Source organism: Physeter macrocephalus, chromosome 2, assembly GCF_002837175.3.
Source record: "Physeter macrocephalus isolate SW-GA chromosome 2, ASM283717v5, whole genome shotgun sequence".
Taxonomy (NCBI): Eukaryota; Metazoa; Chordata; class Mammalia; order Artiodactyla; family Physeteridae; genus Physeter; species Physeter macrocephalus.
Genome location: NC_041215.1, coordinates 50,445,423 through 50,467,050, shown reverse-complemented (window position 1 = coordinate 50,467,050; position 21,628 = coordinate 50,445,423). Strand labels below are relative to the sequence as shown.

Genomic DNA, 21,628 nt, shown 5'->3' with positions numbered 1-21,628 from the left:
CTATTTACAATAGCCAGGACATGGAAGCAACCTAAGTGTCCATCATTGGATAAATGGATAAAGAAGATGTGGCACACATATACAATGGAATATTACTCAGCCATAAAAAGAAACGAAATTGAGATATTTGTAGTGAGGTGGACGGACCTAGAGTCTGTCATACAGAGTGAAGTAAGTCAGAAAGAGAAAAACAAATACCGTATGCTAACACATATATATGGAATCTAAGAGCAAAAAAAAAAACCCCAAAAAACTTTATGAAGAACCTAGGGGTAAGACGGGAATAAAGACACAGACCTACTAGAGAATGGACCTGAGGATATGGGGATGGGGAAGGGTAAGCTGTGACAAAGTGAGAGAGTGGCATGGACATGTATACATGTATACCAAATGTAAAACAGACAGCTAGTGGGAAGCAGCCACATAGCACAGGGAGATCAGCTCCGTGCTTTGTGACCACCTAGAGGGGTGGGATAGGGAGGGTGGAAGGGAGGGAGACACAAGAGGGAAGAGATATGGGAACATATGTATATGTATAACTGATTCACTTTGTTAAAAAGCAGAAACTAACACACCATTGTAAAGCAATTGTACTCCAATAAAGATGATAAAAAATATTTATATATTGGTGGTATTACACCAAAAATAATCAGATTTTGCTTATTCTTATATAATTATTATATAAGTAGTACATGTTTAAGTCAATCCCACCCTAATAAAATATGTTGATATCTTATATATATTTTGTTTCATATAAACTATGCCATGGTTTCAATTTATTAGATATGTATGCATTTTATCATTTTTTTTTACATTTAACAGATGGCACTTACTATCCCTTTTATTATAAATGATTAGAATTTGGCTACCCACTCAATATTTTTATTTTGTCTTTCTAAGTCATAATGTCTGTGTTGATGATGAACTCCATTCACACATATAAAAACATACATTTACATGAATAAGTATCATTATATATAGAAAAAATTAACTATAATCATTTAATATTCTGAAAGAATAACTTACAGAGAAGAGCATATGTTAGTATAGATATGGATGTTGCATAGCTATGCATTTTTTCCTTATGGAAGGTAAATATTTCATACATGCCGCATATTTATAGGCATGTATGAAATATTTTTCTTCTATAAGGTCCAGGTTTGTAAAGAAAAAAATGCTTTTTCCTGTAAAATAAATTCTTCCCTCTTTCCTGTTTTTTTTTTACTATGTATATTTCCTCTCAATCTCAAAAATATAATCCATTTTAAATGTATTTTTGCATAATGTCATATTAAATGTGGCTTTTCATTATTGGTTTTGATGATTTTTGAAGATTTTTGTATTTAGATGGCATACACATTTTCAATCATGTCTTAATTACTTTTAAAAATGCTGCACTGGCTTAGGGACAAGACAGATAACTTGTTAAGCATTTGAAATTTCTGAGCTGTTTTCTCAGTTCTGGCAGTCACTACCCAAGTCCAGATTGTAACCTCCTTTCTGCCTCCAAAGCCTGCCTTGGCTCCGTGTCCAGTGAGGGATTATGGATTTAGCAAGGAAGGTAAGTGTGACTACAAGCATTGGCTCACCATCTGCTCCCCAGCAGAGTACGGGCCAACCTGCATCGCCTGCAGCAAGACCAGGGCACTGTTCTCCAGCCAGCCCCTTTCCAACCTGGCTCAAGACACACATCACATTCAGTCAGATGATTAGGTCTAAGTAGTCCATATGTAACAGAATATTTTTCCTAAATACCAAAATGAAAACAAAATGAATGCCATTTTTTCATTCTCCTTACTCGATATATCAAGTTTTACACAAATAAATACTCTCTTAAGGTTTATGCAAATTATAGAAAAATAAAACTATGCATTATTTAGCAGTTCTCCTATTTCAAGATCTAACAGACTTTATTCACAGCATGTTTTTCCCTAGTTTATGCTGGCCTTCTTTTCCGATTCGACTTTTTAATTCATCTTTTTAAATTATTCCTTTTTAAATCATTATCTTATGTGTCTTCATAGATTTTCATGTATTAATCTATTATTAATTTTTACTCTACTCAATCTTAAATTGTTTAAAGCTCTTTTAAGAGTAAACACTTGCTTATGTTTTAAAGATAGCTTGTACTTTAACATTTTGCGTATTTGATCCAGTAGCCTCATTCAAACTTAACTGTCAAATAAATTATAATTTTATCACGGGCATTTTATGCATAGAATAATCAAGCATTGAACAGGGAAGTTAACCTTTGTGTTCAAGAATCAAGATTATTTTTCAATTCTCAAGAATTAAGAGATTTCTAGCCACCTACATTAACACATTTTATTTCTTTCTTGAGTTTTATCAATAATATGCTATTACACATTTTTGTATTTTGTTTCAGGTCAAGTGTTTTTTTGTCTTTTTTAAAGATTTTCATAAATAGCAGAAAAAACATGCAATTGAAAGTAGCCTTCTGCTTCCTTTAGCCTTGTTGCTGATTTGAGCACACAGAGTGAACATGAAAATAAGCTGAACAAACATCTCACCCTTTTAACTTAAACTGTTGTCTGCCTGACTGCTGAATGCACACAGAAAACAATCTAAAATTGTATAACCCATAATACAGTATATTAAATTACAACATTGGTCAGTAATGGAAACTTATTCCCAGATATGAATTATTTACAGCCCATTTAAGTAATCCATATTCAGGTGTGGCAATGAAAAAAAGTGCAACATAAATCTTTAATGCTGATCGGTTGAGAGAGCAGAGCTGAGGATTACAGACATTTTAAAGAAAAAAACTAAACGAATTGATATAGCCTGTTCAGTGGCTTACTGCACCAGCGTGCTAATAAATTGACGGATGGCGTGTCAGGGGTAGGAGTTGAAATCCCAGCATTTCTAACTAAGGCGGGATCTAATATCAGACTACCAAAATAAGGAGTTTCTGAACCTGGCTGTCACAGAAAACAGCCTGTGCATCTTATTGTATATGAAAGTGTTCAAAATATCATATTTTAACAGGAAAATCCATGAAGGATTTCTTTTTTTAATTAACTCAGTAACTGCATTAGTAATTTCAGTGAGCCACATAGATGGTGTTATAAAAGAGAGGGTATATTAAAGGTAAGCCTCTCTTTTTCTTTTTCACGGAGTTGGGGCCGGTGTCTTATTTTGGGAAATAAACTTATCAAAGAAATCCCTTTAATCCTGTTTTACATTTCCATAGTATATAGAATAGAATTCATCAACAAACTTAAAGGGGGAAAAGAAGCAAACGACTTCTGGAGTGTTTCACACTATTTTTTATACATATTGTGCAAGTTGTTAGCTACTTCAAACTGAAGTATAAAAGATCATGGGTGGAAGGAGGCTTTCACGTGGCAATTTCTTTTGTTTCCTGGAGCAGTACCTATATTAATTCATCTTACAAAGATCATTGCTCAAGAACTAAATTTTGCATACATTAGAAAGCAGAATTAGCATTGCACTGTGTACAACATTCCATGCTAACTTCTCTCCAAGCAACCATTAAAGGTCATGTTTTGACGACTGAGTGGCATGTCGGCACCTTGGTCCCCTGGAGAGGCATTCCCCAGGTACATGCAAAAGGTTATTAAATTACCTTCCGAGCAACACTATCTCTTTGGATGAAAATAATTACAGGCTTTTAGAGGCATCAGAATGCTTTCTTTCTTTCTTTCTTTCTTTTTTTTTTTTTTTAAATAAGATGAAGATGCAGTACCTAATGACCATTTTTGTGTGTGAGTCATATAGCCTGTCAGCAGTGACAGGACAAATGAGCGTAATGGCATAGCTTAAAGGGGAAAGGTTCATTTTAAATAGTGACAAATAATATTTAAATGGCATTGTTGGAGACCCATCATGCTTGTAAAATGTAGTTTGTATCTCTTCTTCATCCTTTAATTTCATCACTGTCAAATGGCATTAGCTGTTAACATGCAACATCAGGTGCAGATATAATTTTTAACTGTTAAATGTGCCCATAACCAAACATAATGTATCTTGATTTTTCCTGGTTGTTTTTTATGTTTTGTTTTGTTTTGTTTTGTTTTGTTTTGTTTTTTTGCAGTATGGGTAACTCATTCCATAATTCAAAAAAATTTATCTAAGGGATTTGATTCTAAAAGATGACTTTACTAGATGGCTAAAATAATAGCTTTAAACTATAATCCCTTTAATGTTACTTCTTGTCAAGATTCAAAAATGGAAGTGACTTAATTTTTAGGCTAAATGTAATTAGCAGATAGGAAGTATCATGGGCAAGATCACTAGATGTAGCAATTCAGCCAAAATAGTCATGGGTAAACCAATATAATGAAATATATATTGTGTATACTTGGAGTAAACTGGTGAGCATAAAACAAAATGGTTCTCTTTTAAAGGAAATGTATAACTTCAAAACACATATTAAGGGTGATACACATCATTGCAAACTGATATTTTTCTATTCTTTGACTCATTATGCAACTTGAGCAAACTTAACTGAGTCAGTTCCATCCTTTAAATTTTCTTGAGATAATACAGTGTTATAATGAAAATACATGAAAATAAGTAACCGCTGAGATATCCCATGCACAGAATTGCAGTTCTAATTTCAAACTTTCATATAAAGCCTTCTAATTCCTAAATATTTTTACACAGCTTCATCACATTTATTGCTACTTTATTTTCAGATCACTTAAGCCAAAACTAGAGACAGTTTAGGTACCTTTGAGTTGTTAAAAGTTATAGCCAATTTTCTGAAAAATTATACCAGCTAAAAACACAACATTAAATATTTACCCTGTTGGATGTTAAAAAACGCTTACAATGAAAAATGTTCACATATTGACTATTCAAAATGGCCTTCACTTTGAAATTGTGAAATGGAAGGGATTGCAGATGTACAAGAATAAATATAAAAACAAATGAGTTGACTTGAAGTGTTGCCGGCTTTCATAAACATGCTACTGCAATAACATGTGACATTAATATTTAATTACAAAAGCACTGCTGCAAAATCTTTGAAATTAATGTTTTGCAAAATTAACATTCAGTGCACAGAAGCAAAGTCGTTCCAGGCGCGACTGTGATTAACAATGCCATTCACTTTACATATTATATTAATATATTATTCAAGCTACGAATTAACACCTCCTAATTTAAATAAGGTGCTACATATCATGATGAGCTAAAATGCTTTTCTTAAAATGGCCCGTCTGATTTTAAGCAATCTGTGTTTATCATTTAATATTTTGTTATTGAATACTGTTCTCTGTAAAACTCCTACTTTAATTTCAAGCCGAAGAGACCTCATTAAACTGGTGCCTTCCGTTTCTAGGATTGTTAAGCCATTTGAACCACATTTTGTTCGCTAGCTAAGCCAGCAGAGCTGAAATACTACTGTGTGTATGAGTGTGTTCTTAGGCAGCCATACTTCTATTTCAAGGTTCTAAGGGATCCTTTCAAGCAACGTGCTTCTTTGCTTTCAATGAGACACTTGCTTACACAAATACTGCCACTATCATTGTGTCACAGATTTCTACATTTTCACTCTGAGGTAAGCACAGTGCTTTGGAAGGAGGAGCTGCAGTTTCCAAACTCTGCCTCCTGTACTGAACCTCACAGCTCACCATTTTTTTTTAATGTAAGTGTGAAGACACTTGGAGATGATAGGAATTTCTTGTTTTAATCTATGAATGTGGGATAATTTTCATTCCCATTAGGAATTCATTCATCAGTTCAGAGGGCCATTTATGTTTTACAGAAGCCAATGCAAATGGAGGGTTCTTATTTTAAGAAAAATAATAACAAAGCAGATGAAATCACACTGTGAAGAACATCATTTTAGAGCCTTAAATGCTTGCTCCATCATTACGTCTTTGGGGCTCCAGACTTCAATGATGATTTGGTTATTGACATTCTTGAATTGAACTCAAAGTTCACATTAGCTCCAGGTATTTGAACTTTTGCTATTTGGGCACTTAATATCATTTAAAGTATATTAGGGGGATTAATATTGCTCTTATCTCTATAATACATTTAAGTGACACAGTAGAATGCTCTTCCTTTCCAGATACATTGGTTCTGAAGTGCATTATTCTTTCCGTATGATCGAAATAGCTGCCTGCTGAAAAAGGGGGTTATCATTTGTTTTCTAAGGCTCTCTGCTTTACTTTCACATGCAACCTCAGCCCCAACTTCTAGGAGCCACTAACTAAAATCTTCATCTTTAGGAAAACAAAACAAATTCCTCACTAGTCAATCATAAACAGACTCAATATTTTTCTTTTGATATCTGTCCATTTCCATCATTTACCTTGGGGCCTAAGAGTACATGTGTTTCTTCTGCTACAGATTCAAATTTGTGCTCTGTCCAAATTTACCTTGTTTTTTAATTTCCTAATTTAAACAAAACAGGATCTCTAACAATTTTTTAAAGCGTATTTTACAATTTAAAAAAAGAAAAAGAAAAAGAATGACTGACATTCCAAGGAAATATTTATTTAGCAACAAGAATCAATTACTAAGATACTTCAGAATAAGTTCAGTGCTTTTTGAAACAGTTTCTAAGTTTTATTTCCTTGGTTTTGTAATCAATCAACAAATAAAAGGAAATAATGAAATTAGGTTGCACCCATTTTATAATTTTAGATCCTTGGAAATGGAAAGAAGCTTTTGATCATTTGTTTAAATTGAAGACTCATGGGCAGTATTTCTGTATATCTCTCCCATGTCATAGAATTCCTACTCAGGTTATTCATTTATATAGCTGAATGAGTAACCACTTTGAGATTCTCAAAAAATAGAAAGATTTTTATAAATGCAAAACCACCTTCACACCATAAATTTAGCCTAAATCCAGGGTGTGGAGACCAGTAGGATGTTTATCTGATGGTGTACCAATACATTGTTGCACTTTCCAAGTTTGCTGAAAAAGCAGTGAAACTCTCTGGATCTCAACAAGTTTCTCTTCAGGGCCCAACTTCATCTTGGCCTTGCCTTAATGTCAATCATTTCTTGTTCATTCGCCTTCTAATTTTTTTAAATGCATGAGCATAGGTATTCCTTTTTTGAAAAACAATGTTTCTTTAAATTATTTTATAAAGTTTTGTTCTGATTCGATGTTATGTGTCGTTTTAATAGTATGAGAAACCCTAAACTTGAAAATTCATAGTATTTATTAAAGTAAAATTTGAACATAATGGTTTTGATGTTAATATTGAGGTAATGAAACTTTCAGAGACTGTCCACTCCTTAAGAAAGATTTATAACCAACTGGGTAACATATTTTAGATATTCAATTAGCAGGTTCAGAAAATGTGGAAAAAACTAGAATTTTCAAGATGATTCAGATTATTTATGAGTAAGTGATCTACCTACCCCTTTCATGAGAAATGATTATTGAAACAATATTTTTTGAAGGGAATTGGGTTGAACAGCAAGTCTGCAGTATATACAAAGAGAAAGAGGGATTCCACAATTATATAAACTTTTAAAATGCTGAGTTAGGCAAATAAATATTTTTATGCAGGACTTCTTATACTCTTTTTTAACATTAGTATGTATTATGATTCTCTATGAGGGTAATAGTGTGCCCAAATTTTCTCAGACTTATTTGGCTATGGATTTTTCTATAGAGTATCAGGAAGACCATGAGCCACATTTTAGAAAACGTTACTCAAAAAAAAATAATGTTTATCATAGATGATTGAAATTAACCCCAAATACTTAAGTACTTTGAAGATAACCACATTTTAAAAATCATTATTTTATTTCAATGACTCTAGAAGGTAAGAAAAGGCAAGTCTATTAAAGGTATATTAAATGAATCCTAAAAATGTAATTTTCTAGCAGTAACTTCTTGAGAAGTTGGTGGTAGTTCATAAAGAAAGTTTTCTGTATAAATGTTTCCCAAACTATAAATTTCTTTGGAAAATATACCATAAAAATCTGAAAATCACTAAATATGTTAGGATATTCTATGCCAAAGGCAATGGAGGAAAAAAAATTGAAATTCTACAACACAACATGAATCAAAAACACAAAGAATTGTTGTAATGATGGTTGGAAGGTGGGGACAAACAGGGTTATTTAGGGCGAAGCTTTGTCTTAGTTCTTGATGAGTGATGTCAGTACCTAACAGTTCTGTTTAAGGTAATGAATTCTAGGAAACCCACATCTTTTGAATAAATGTATGCTATAAATAATGAACTTCTGATTGTCCATATATTTGGCCATATTATAGATAAAAATATTATAATGAGACTCTATGTTACTTCTAGGAATAAATACCATTCTCTGTTATCTAGGATAAAAATATCATAGTCCTAATTCCATGCCATATTACAGCGAAGCTCCAAGGTACCAAAGTAGTTCATTTTCTAAATGCCAATTAGCAATTAGTTCAATCTTATTGATTCAGACACAAGACTGAAAAAATGGGGAATCTTCTGATATTAACCTTCCCACCACAAGTCTGTTACTTAATCAAAAGTAACGACAAGTGCTCAAATCTGGGCCACCATCACAGTCATCACATCACGTATCTTCCCAGGTTACAAAACCTTTTCTTGCAGAAGAAATGGACCCAAGTAACTGTTTATTCTGACCACCTGAAGTAAATTCTGTTCATCATGGCAAACATATTTTGTCAATTTAAGCATTTTGCTTAATGAAGGAAGAATTTGGTTAAATAGTGTTATATCCAGAAATTCAGCAGTCTTGCTTTCTCCTTCTACCTTTTCCCCCCTCTCTTCTTTCCCCTCCTTTCTAGGTGAAAATCAGCTCCAAGGCACCAGTTATTTGTTGGACAATTCCCTGATGATATTAAAGCACCCAATGCAAGGATATGTCTTAACAGAAACTTGTATCATAATGATCCTTTAAAATATTTTTCTTATTAATTGATTGCTTACGGCCACTGTATACTGAGGCACCAACACCAAACTGTAGGAATAGACCAATAGTTTTTATAAATGCTAAGTAACAAGTAAGAATTCACATCAACACACATACTTCTTACGTTTTACTAGCAAAAGCAGTCTCTGCATACTTAATCTATTCTTAAACTGTTAACTTTAATAACTATGGCATGAGTAACCTGGTGTCTCCAAATTTCCTCTCACAGAGACCCTGACGACCTTCTGGGCACAATATAAGCCACATACTTTCAAATAGGCTCTACACACATACTATCTCATAATGAACATTTTAAGAAAGCCCAGTAAGATACATAAAAAGAGCAGGGACAAGTAACTAAATGTTTTATATTTCCTATTTGCTCCTTGAGGTCCATCTAATAACAAAAAATATAATTTCATAAATTAAAAAAAGAAATGATAAAATAAAATATTGATTACTATCTCCTAAGTGATTCTAACTTGTCTTTCATATAAAACCAGTTATGACCCATCTTTGAAGATATCGCTTTACTTTTAAAAGGCAAACATTTCTTTTTTATATTCATTAAAGAAATTCTACATGAGATGTCCTAAATATTATAGATGCTGAAACTCAGGCAACTGATAGAAGTCCCTAGTTGTTCCAGTGAGAACACACACAGGAGACATAAAATGCCATATCAGTGAATCAAGATATGTTTTATAAAAATGTGTTGAAAATTAAGCTAATTATAAATATGAACAGATTCATTTTAAGTGGGGTTCACTAAAGGGGGAATATTCTGACAATAAATAAATATGTATTATTCATGTCGGTAAAAAATATTTTTGCATATCTCCTCTCCATTTTGGGGATCTAAAGAAAATTTACAAAAATCATAACAAAAAGCTAACAAAACTAATGACAAGATTATTATTGCTGTCATCACAAGGAGAATTTCTCTAATAAGTATTTATTTTAATGTATTTCCTCAAAAGGCCATATTTTGGCCATATTTTAATAAAACAATACTGCCACTAGGTTTTTGAAGTTTCAGTTAAAATTGGACTCATACATTATAGTTCTACAAATCTCAATATTTTATCATGTATACAGATATCTTTCCAAGGAGCAGAAGAATAAGAAGGCATACATATATTACAGCAGATAAATTGAGGCCTAGAAAGGTAATGCATTTGCTAAACACTTGTATGCAATCATACACTTGCTATGCATTTGTTAAGCCAACACTAGAATACACATTGCTTGATTCCTGATGTACTCATTGCCTTACCCTTGAACTCTGGAGTTCTTTTATAAGACATAGGACATAGAAAGAAAGACATAGAAAAGCAACAATCTTTGCACATAGGATCATTATGTCATCAGACCAATAAAATAATATTTACTATTCATCAAGAGATTTGTATAAAAATCTAGTTCTTTAGGTAAGCAGAAATGTTTTAAAAAGTAGAATGCACCAATTGGCCTCAGCAGAGAGATTTTCACCTTCAAAGTGACCATCACCTCATTTCAACCTAACAAACTAAAACATTTTGGAAAATTACAAGCTAGATGATTGCATCATTTCCATCTTTAAGAATGAAGAGAAATTAATATATGCCACACACATGCATTCATCCTAAGGAACTGGTCAGAATTACTGCTACTGAAGAGAAGACAGGAAATGAAGACTTCTTGGAGAGGGTGGTGGACTTCCATACCTCTTAAATAGACTTTGATGAATTGATCTTGTTTCGACAATAGTTGATGCTTTCAGCAGTTCCTTTATCCTCCCACTCAAATCGATCTAAATTTCTGAGGAGTTCAGAATGAATATTTCCGTGGGCTAGCTTTCCAAAGCGTTGACTGGATGAGCAAATACAAAGGCAATCCTCAAGTTTCTTCTGAACAACTTCAGGCAGTGTCAAGCAAATCAAAGTACAAAGCCATGGTACTTGAAGCTCCCCAGCCCCTTCTTTCGATTTCCCCTTATAAAAGGCATACTGGGCATGCTGAAAAGTCTAAATAACTCAACAGGTCCTCAAGAGTCCTCTGACATTTTATATTTGCGTGTGTTGTTCAGAATATGTTGAGAGTTAGTTCATTCCTTCCAGTACCCAAATTTCTCTTACAAGCAAAGTTTTGATAGTTTTACTACCTGTAGCTACGCTTTAAGAAATGTTGTTTTAAGTGTTCCAATTTTAGGAGAAGTTACAATTAAAAACACTATCCATGTAAACATCATAGTCAGGAAGCAATTTGTATGGAACAGTATATCCTCTGATTTGATTTACTTTTTCCCATTTCCTTATTTGGAAGATGTTAGTAAATCTCCATACCAAAAAAATCTGGAGTTTCTAGCATTTCCCGGAAGATCAGAATTGAAATGACAGGTAGTAGGAGCACAGAAAAAAAATGCCATCCTTGAGATTCCATTATGATTACGTAAAATCACAGATAATTCAGATTATCCTTAGAAATAAGATGAAATGCAAGAAGTTACATATGTAAACACATATCTCTAGTACACTGTTCACACCTATAGTCTCTGAAACAAACATACAAGGACACCTTTATCAGTTTTAGTAACATGAATGATTTCATAATTGAGATGAGAATGAAACGTCAAAAATCACTCTAACCTCTAATTATGGTTATATGTTAAACCTGTTTAACACTGCTTGTTCTTTTCTTCATTAAACATTCCAAATAACAGTTTTTCTGATCTTAAAAATAGATGAGTGCAATTGTTCAGTATTGAAAACTCCTGGAAGAGTTAAAATGTCATAAAAAAATGACAAAGGCATTTTCAAAAAATAATGTGGCTATCACAGTAGAATAGTATTTCAGAAAAATATTGCACATTTGATGACCGTCAGAATTTACATAACTTATTCTGCATGAATTAACTATGAGGTATAAAATTCAATTTTGGCTTAAATACACATAGAGACAGTAATTGTCATGTGACATTTTTAGGCACTGCAACTATGACATCGAGGTAAAGCCTAAATCACTAACACAAATGTGAAAAAAATGACTATGACACATGACTTTAGTGTCCCAATGTGTTGCATGGAATGTGGTAGTGTCAGAAAAAGAGCTGGAACAAAATGGGTCCATATCCAACAGTTTGTTTGGGACTTTCCAGTTGAAATGGATACCTGTCAATTCGGTGTCCACGATGACCACTCTAAGTATATTAAGGTCATGGATTGGGCTCACAGAAGAACACCCATAGATATCCGAATCTCCTGAAATTATTAACTGTTAGGAAAATCAAATTCTAATATTTAGCATCTGTCCTACGTATTTGTGCCACTTATCTTTTGATCAAAATTTCGAATGGTGCCCAAAAAAAAGAAGTCAAAAGGACTTGGTGGGGGTATCTTTGTTTCTCTCCCAAAGCCTAAAAGTTATACTCAACTGCAGCACAAAGAGTAAAGAGGTTGTTATTCATATTAACTACATTTACATTCCTAACGTAACATCCAGAGAGCTAATAGTGGGGTTATTAACATAACAAACGTAAATGTTCTATATAAATAATACTGTTTCAGGCCAGCAACCGCTCATCTGACAGCATTTAGGCACAGGCTCAACATCTGTTTATGAACACTTTGCCTAATGATATCATCAGATATCATTAAGTGCGGCAGAATACAGCATAGAGGCAGGTGCAGCTGCCTTCACAACCCATCACAGAGAAAGAAAAGAGCTGCATTCCCCATCCGAAAACCCATCATTAGGACAATTTTCTTCGACAAACCAGCCCTGTGATTTCAATCTGTATATCACCTGTAATTGTAGTTTTTAGCAAGAAGCTGATTCTATACATTTAGCGACGAATCACGTTGATGGCCTGAATACTGGAAACACATTTGTGGTACCAGCTGCGGCAGCTTTTTTTAGAGCCTGTGTTAACAAAATACTGCTAACAAGGCAATGCTTGGAGTGCAGCTTTGTTTCTCTTTCTTGTTCATAGTGTTTAGATGTGCATAATTATGGAAATTAGCAATTGATTGCTTCTCAATAATAATTGATTACTGGTCACTGAACTCTTCTGTAGCACTTTACCGAAGGTGAGGACATGAGATAAGTGAATTCTTACCAGTTCCAACCATATACAAAGAAAGAGACCAAAAAGAACTCTCGATTTGTACATCAGTTTCCATGATAAACAGACCAAAGGGATAATAGAATATCCCAGAATCTAGTTTGCCCTGAAGCAAATTGTAGAGATCATAGCAAGCCTACAGAATTCTCCCTGTGGACCATGTAGGAAACATACATCATTTTTATATATGTCAGTTGGTCTTTGATTTGAAAATATTTCTATCCATTTAATGTATCTCTTTCAGTCAGTTTTGTAAATTGTACAATTTAAGGGTTATATCCAAAAATGAATACCAATTTCAACACCTCTCAAATTGAAACAAACTGACAAAATAATGTGGTCTCTTTTGCAAAGAGGTACAAATGCAGAAGCCTATCATCTCAGACAGACAGCGAGCACTTCAGAATGACTCTCCTCTTTTCGAACTGCTGTATATCCATCAACACGTTGGTCTGTGAAGACTGACTTGTTTGAGGATAGCATAATGTAGAGGATGTTACTTGATGATGCAGCTAACATTTAAAGGAGAATGCACTTATTTTGGCTTAATCACTACTGTCATTTGGGACATAACATATCCAATTCAAATTTCCTGCAGTTCATGGAAGCCTCACAGACAATAAAGAATCCGTGGTGTTTGTTAAATGGGAAACACCGTGACTCACGGTGTTTCAAAGATGGGAAGAGCAGTAGGGAAATAAAAATTAACTCTTTATTTTAGAAGAGTAATGAGCTTCCAAGTGTTAAATTATGTCCTCCCTGGTGTGTTTGTGAGAGAGTATGTGTGTGCGTCAATGTGTGTGTGTGGGGGGGGTGGGCTTGGCGAGTGTGTGTATGTATGCTAATTTTTACAGGACATGGCTGTATTGTGGCAATCAACTTTACAACCCGATTCACAAAAAATGCAGCTTGGTTAAAGTTAGTATGCTCAATTTCAATAATGCTTTTATCCCAAAATGTGTAGCAGATTGTACAATCATCACTCAAAAAATATGCACAAGCTATAAGAATTAGGCAACAGTTTGAGAATAAAACTGAATTCCTCCTCTCTGCCCACAGAAGGCTTTCTCACATAATAATGAACAGGTGCAATTTCCAGAGATCTCTGTTCACCGAGATGGCAGAAGCCACTGTTTGTTGCTTTTTCCCCAGCAGCAACACAGGATAATATGATTATAAAACTGCGATCAGAAACTAAAAAGCCACACGCCATACACATACAGTTCTACTCTCTTAGTACATCTCTCAAACACAAATTTATATTCCTACCCTCCTAGCTCTTTCTTAAATTGACATTTATGCACTGAATAATATCACTATAAATTTTTGCACTACTTTTGTACCCAAAACCTGCAAAAAAAAAGAATGAAAAGACATTAGGCAATGTGTGTGAGTCCATGTGCTTACGCCATTATGTTAGTGCCAAAAGGCGTTTAAAAAAATGCAGACAGATTCCCTGTCATATATCTCTGGGTTTATTATCAGCATGACATTTTAATGTGTGTTATTAAAATTATATTTTAGGGGTGGGGTGGGGTTCAGGTGGAAGAGTGCTTTAGAATATTATAAAAAGTTGAACATAAAAAAATGTTTTTGGTAACCTAGCACTGTCCTTGACACACTTTGGCACCACAGAGTGGATCTGCTTAAAGAGACATATGGCTGGAATGGCAGAAGTCAGAATTTGAAGGGTATTAGTAAAATCATGTGGGGGAAGCTTGAACTGATACTGGCTTAGGCTAATTGTAGCTCTTCTCTCGGATTTTATATGCTCCAAGCCCATAATTTTAACTATTGAAAGCATAATTTGCATTTTTTTGAGGTAGTTTAAATCCATTATTAGAAAATCAGATTGAAAATAAATGTATTTGCTAATAAAGCCAGGTAACTTTCAAATGTCATCATGGTAGGGTAAAAAGTTTGGTAAATGATTAACCCAAAGCACTGAGCGGCTGAGGTGATTCATGGCTGTTGTCGAATTACACATGGCTGAAGTAAGACAGGCCTTCTGAGAAAATCAGGGATCTACTTGAAGACAAGACTTTTCTGATCACTTAATAGCCCTGCATGGCAGAGTAGCCTTGCAGCCTTCTTCCTTAGTTTTATTTTCTTCAAAGCCTTACAACTACTTGATATTTCTTATCATTTACTTCTTTATTTGTTCATTATCTTTCTCCCCCCTTTTTACTGAAGTGTGAGCTCCTTCATAGAAGGAGTCTTATGGATCTTCATTCCTATCTGCCTGACACCTATGAGACACTCAGTAACACACGTGTAAGATGAATGGATAAATGTGACTCACTCAATGTCCTTCACAAGCCATGGTCTGCATGATATTCTCAACTTTTCCTTAGGACAGTCAGAATTTACTGGCCTGGCATAATTTGTAATCACTTTATGTCAAGTTTTAGACAAAATACCATTTCATTAATGACAAATGAATACTTTCATATGGTGCTAATTCTGTTTTATATAGTCCAGACAGAGAGATTTTATTTAAGAAAAATTACCTTAGCACTTCCTTAATATTAACTATACCTAAACTTCTCTTCAAATAATTTCAGAATTGAAAGCTTAGCTAAAAAGACTTCTTTAATTAAGCCAATATATACAACCTAAAAAACTTGTTGACATTTAGATACAAACAGCAATTGTGAGACTACCTGTAATTTCTGTTTTTGATAAAGATATCAACCATATTAGGCTTTGAAAGAAGGAATACCAAATTACCTGTATTACTTTTCTAGGTATCTACTTTGGTATCTACTTTTCTAGGCAAGGTTAAAGATGCTAACTACTTTCAAACAACCATCTAAAAAAAATGATTTTTCATTTAAGATCCGATTCCCACAGCACTGGGGTAGGTGAGAGAGTGAGAGGTATGTTTTTTTTTTTTTTTATTTTTTAAACATCTTTATTGGAGTATAATTGCTTTACAATGGTGTGTTAGTTTCTGCTTTACAACAAAGTGAATCAGTTATACATATACATATGTTATTGAAAGGAATTCGGAATGAGTAATCGTTCTGAATGTGTGTACATCAGAGACTACTCAAAGCCTGCCTGGCAATGTTTTTTATGTAAGTTTGTTTTTATCTGTGGTAGGGAGCGTTGATTTTTAAATTTGCATTAACTACTTTCCATAATGAATAAGAAGTACATAACTAAACTTGATTTGTAGCAAATCAATTTTGGCAGACAGGAAAAAGTCAAAAAGTTGATTTTGTCTCTAAAGTAGAAAGCTTCTGTTTAAGACAGTTGAAGATTTTCAGAGAAAAGAGATCATTAATAGGAGTAACCAAGATTAGTGTAATGATAGGATTAGTTATGAAACTGGTGAGAGGCTTAGGGAAAGTTCTCCATTTTTAACATTCTGAAAAATTGGGTGCAATCTTGTCTTCCTCAATAGGACTGCTCCATCATTCCAAGATATTTATCCTCTCAATCTGTCAATTATATAGTGAAGTTTGAAGAATTACCAAATTGTAAGGTCTATAGTAATGTTGAGAAATCCTTCATTAACTCAACAAATATCGAGTACCTATCCATTCACCACACTGCCACCAGAATGGTCTTTCAAGGACAAATCTGATCTATCTCTGCAGAAAATCCTTCAAAGATTACTCATGGCCTTAAGAAAGAAATTCAAACTTCTGACCATGGTATATAAGATTCTTAATTGTTAATCTCTGTTTTCTGATCCTCTTTCACCAACCTTCTTCTCTGACCTTTCCTGATCATGCTAGTCCCTGCTAAATTCCCCTCAACACTTGTTGACTTTATACCCTGTCCCAGAATTGACAGCTCTTTGTCAACACACATCTCCATGCTTCATAGGTACTGTTCAATCTTCCTGAATTAGCCTCTCTGCACAGTTCCTTGCCTGCAAGGTGAACTCCTTCTCATCCATCAAAACCCAGATGAAATATCATTTGTCCCTATATAAAATTTTTTCTCTGTATGCAGGCTTCCCATTTGTGCTTCCATATCACTGTAGAAAGAAGTATGCTATGCTACCAATCATACTACCATCTTCATTCACTCAGCAACAACTTATCAAGCTTCCATTATGTACTAGGTACTGAGGACATATCACTGAACAAAACAGATAAAATTTCTAATCTCATAGAATTTACTTTCAAGTCAATCACAGAAAAAAATGAGACAATTTTTATATCATGTATTATATAATATTATATTACATACTTTTTTGGTTAGATAGTGTTGAGTTCTAAGAAGATTAAAGGAAAGAAGATGTGTGGTATTAGAGGGGGTCATTAATGTTGATAGTTGTGGCCAGGGAAGGACTCACCATCAAGAGATTTTGAGTAAAGATACTTAGCAATCATTTATTTACAATGCATCCTACCCAATAGTTTTCAAACTTATTCTTCTGAGGTTTTTTCACCTTTTTGCCTCATCTAGAACTCAGCATAGTTTTTGGCACATAGGAGTAAGTGAATACATGGAGCCTGGGACTTAGGAAGAAATAATTCTATGCAAACTTAAAGGTTGTCAGAGTGATGGGTGGAATGCTATGATTTATTTCTGCCTCTTGGAACTTTAGTGCGAGACATAGACCCTGTGAGGCTTATAGCCTTTAAAATGCAATTACTTATACAATAACACTGAAGAATCATCATGTGTCTGGAAGAATACCCTCTAAGTAGGCATATTACTCTATCGCCATACAGGAGAGATGATCATGGCATATTCACATTAAAAATCCCTTTATTAAGACTTTATTAATAGCATGAAAAATAAATCATCTTTCCAGTTCCAGGCACTTCTTTTCCTTATGAAATATTATACTGCTAACTGAGTATTATTTCCTTCTGAAGTCTGTCCTGTCCTGCATTTCTTGGACATACAAACTTCCCATATGTGAGCACATTTTTTCCCACAAAACACCAGCATAGCAGTACCCCTGATTTCGATGAAAAGCCCAGAAAGCATCTATTGATATGTGGAATATAGCTTGCAATTTTCACAAATATCCAAATCATCACAATCGTCTATGATGTCATTATGTACAATGGCTAGAATTCTGCTCTTAAATGAACATATAGCTCACAGTAAGTCCTGTGGCATTTGGAAACATAAATTCAGAGCTGTCTCCAATTATGCCATAATACATGTGCAGTGTGAAAGTTTTTGGATAGGTCAAATATAAAATAGGATTTGTATTTATTTTAATGATTAAAACTATTTCCTAAAGTTCAAAACAGTGTAATTTTTCATGTCACCAAACTGGAAGCAACTTACATTTTAAGACACTTAAGAAGTAGGATGGTCAAGAATTAAGAATAACCATGATTTTGTTAAATTCTAAATTTTGTGTAAATTTAATACTGCTGCTTGTTACACTAGTCAGGGAAATTTGTATCCACTGGATTTATTAAATGAGCAGAAGGGAGAAACAATAATTATTATCCTTTTGGTTGGAAATCAGGGAGAGACATTCTATATGTCGTTATTTAGCGTTAACACAAAGTATATGCAGAGTGAGAAATTTTAGAAGCTTACATGCAAGGGAAAATAGAATGACTCTGGTGAGACAGAATCTGATGTAGAGGGATTTTACGCTCCATTCCCTGTGTTCCAACAAGCGCAACACATGCACTTGTTGCTTCAGACCAAGCATGGCCACAACCAAGAAGGAAAATAGGAGAACATGAGGGATCTGAGGGTGGAACTAAACAGACTGATTATATATTATTTCAAAATAATATCCCAAAATGTATTAGTCAGCGTGTTTACGAGAGTTATTTATACTAGAATCTCATGTATTGGCTGCCCTTGCCAGAGACTTCTGAAGAGTCTGTTAGTTTTATCTGTAAAATTGTCATGTAGATGAAATATTTCCTTATATTTTTGTAACAGTAGAGAATAATGTAAAGATCTCAATTCAAATGTAATAGTGTCTTTAAAAATTATTCTTCAGGCATTTAATAAGTAGCTACTATGCAGGGGTTTTCCTAAGATAATGAAGATGAAAGAAAAATATGACTTAGTTCCTCCTCTAATGAACTCCCCCGAAAAAGGGAAGCCAGAGAGGTAAACTAATACAATAAAGGACAGAACTGCAAAGGCAGGACCCGCAAGTATTCACAGAGAAGAGAGGTTTTCCCTACATATCATGGAAAACAAATAGTCGGTGGACAGAATTAAGTCCAATGGAAGAAGAGATGTCCCTCAAGGTGTGAAAACATAAAGCTGTCTTACATTAGTTAATTCACAGTGTTTAAAAATTTCAGTATTTCTTATTAGATCGGTTTCTATGCTTTTTATATTTGTAATTTTTCTTTTACCATTTTTTTTTATCACTGTCAAGTCAAATGTCAAGAAAACAGGAAAAGGAAAATATTTTTTCAATAATTCTCTTCTTCATTATGCTTCCCACTCTCAACTCTGGCCACCTGAACCAGACTTTTATGGTCTGAGTAGCAAATCATTCCCACCAGCATGGACTTTCATCAGCAAAATGAGAGTAATCATCCTGGGGACCTCTGCCACCGTGAGTTCTCCACCTTAGAGATTACCAGATATGTGGTTTATAATCAACGTGAACAATGCTGCTGTGTACTGCTCCATCCCAGTATGCTCCTTTCCCCATAAAAATATTGATTTCTTTTAGACTTATGAAAAGAGAAACATGTCCACTAGTAAAAATTTGGGGGAAAACATTTTAATTCTCAGTAGACAACAAATAGAATATACATTAGGAAGACACAAAACTCTTAAAAATCTTTTCCCAGTTCTAGTCCAATATCTCACACAGTGGAGTATACCTCAAAATCAACCAACTCTCTCCAACAAAACTTCTCAAAACTCTCACTTAAAACTCAGCATTTGCCCACCCTTCTTTTTTTTAAGCCTCTCTCCTCTTCCTTTGTCTGGTTTATCCTTGGTCACCCTCACCCTGAATGGTTTCCAATCTGTCTTGGTTCTCTTTCGTTCTGCAGCTTCACCCTTATTACAATCAGCAAATTACAAGTGTAGAAAGCCCAACCTGGTAGGTATTGGCCCCAATAAAAAAATGCTCTTCTTTTTTGGATGCAAGATACTGAATGCTCATACTTTTTTGTCTCTGCTACACGTGTATTGTTTCTGTATTTGAGAGCCATGTGTTTGAAACATACTGATTGTAGTTTTCAAAAAGAAGGAAAGAACTAACTTTGGGTTGTGTGACTCTGAGGCATTTAGAACTCAGAAAGGAAAAATGACTCAACTGAAAGAAGATCCCTGTTGATTTATGAACCCTATGAAAGTGTTGTGTGAGAAAACCAAAATACTCTCTACATAGAGAGTTTCATACAGTGAGACACAAGGTAGCTAAAACGATCCAAATTCAAATTACAATGATGATGCTGAATACTATTGCCGGTTACGTTTTAAAGTATATTACGGTATTTTATGTGATCATACGTAAAAGTATAACTTGAGAATTTTAGCGAAAGAGCCTTAGTAGATAGACCATAGATACCAAAGAAAAGCAAGAAGGAATCTAGGATAATTTAAATAGAAAGCTTCCAGATCTGAGTTTCCGGTGTGATGACATGACTGAAATACTCCGGAACTGCCTTTCTTTGGTGGCCCTGTTGCCTAATGGAATAATTCGAGGTTTCTTTCTGGGACTTCACGATTCTCAGGAACACAATCCACTCTGTCTACCCAGCCACAGCCCTCTGACACCTGGTAGGTTTGCTTGATGTCACCAATAAGCAGTATCGCCTACTCTTTATGTAATTCATCTTTGCTATCCCATGACATCTCTTTGCTTAACTCCTGTATCTGACTATTAAAAATTTTGTGAATCCAACCATAAATTTGTGAGCAATATCTGGTCCAGTATTTCGCCCGGTTCTTTCCTTTAGAGACGAAGGGCCCACGAGTAAAGAGACTTGATCAAGGGCACCCACCTGGGAAGGCTGGGCCTGCACCTGAGGTCACTAGTCCTAGTTCAGTCATCTCTTTACTTCACACTACACTCCCACTCAGCAACAACAGCGACAACAGCAACAGCCCTCTCCTACTCTTCATTTAGGTATTAGAAGTCTGCATGACACTGGTGCATACCCAGTAGAAGCTAGTCTGACATATAATGTCCATTCAATCCGTCAATATTTATGAAAAAATGGATAGCTCACCCCAACCCAGAGCACACACTTCATGTTCATTCCCTGTTATGATCTGTCTTGTTTTCTATCATCTAGCATGACATGGGGAAAGGAACACAGACTTTGAAGACCCGTAAATCTAGGGTTTTCATCACCAGTGCAGTGAGGGAAGTACTATTATTCTAATTTTATAGATGAACCAACTGAGATTTAGAAAGGTTGAACAGGTTCTAAAGGGCCACTCAGCAAGTGAGTCCTGAAGCAGAATTTGAACCCGGCAGCCTGACTCCGTGATGTTCCTGCACAGCTTTGCGTACTTTCTTTCCTTGATAGAAACCTGAGTCAAAGTCACGCCCTAAAGTGAGGTTTTCATTTGGTTTATTTGCCTCAAAGGAGTCAACTGGGTTAGCAAGAAGCCACTGAAATGGAATATATAAAATCGTTACTCCAAAGCTCTCTCTACTCCCATTAGTTACCAGTCTGTCACTAGATAATTCTACAGTCTTCTTTTCAA

At 34.6% G+C, this 21,628-nt stretch overlaps 1 protein-coding gene across 1 annotated transcript in view; it reads right to left on the bottom strand.

The window, feature by feature from the left end:
- The window catches only part of ARHGAP15 (Rho GTPase activating protein 15), a 590,590-nt gene that overhangs the window by 386,217 nt on the left and 182,745 nt on the right, over window positions 1–21,628 (bottom strand). The window lies entirely within an intron of this gene.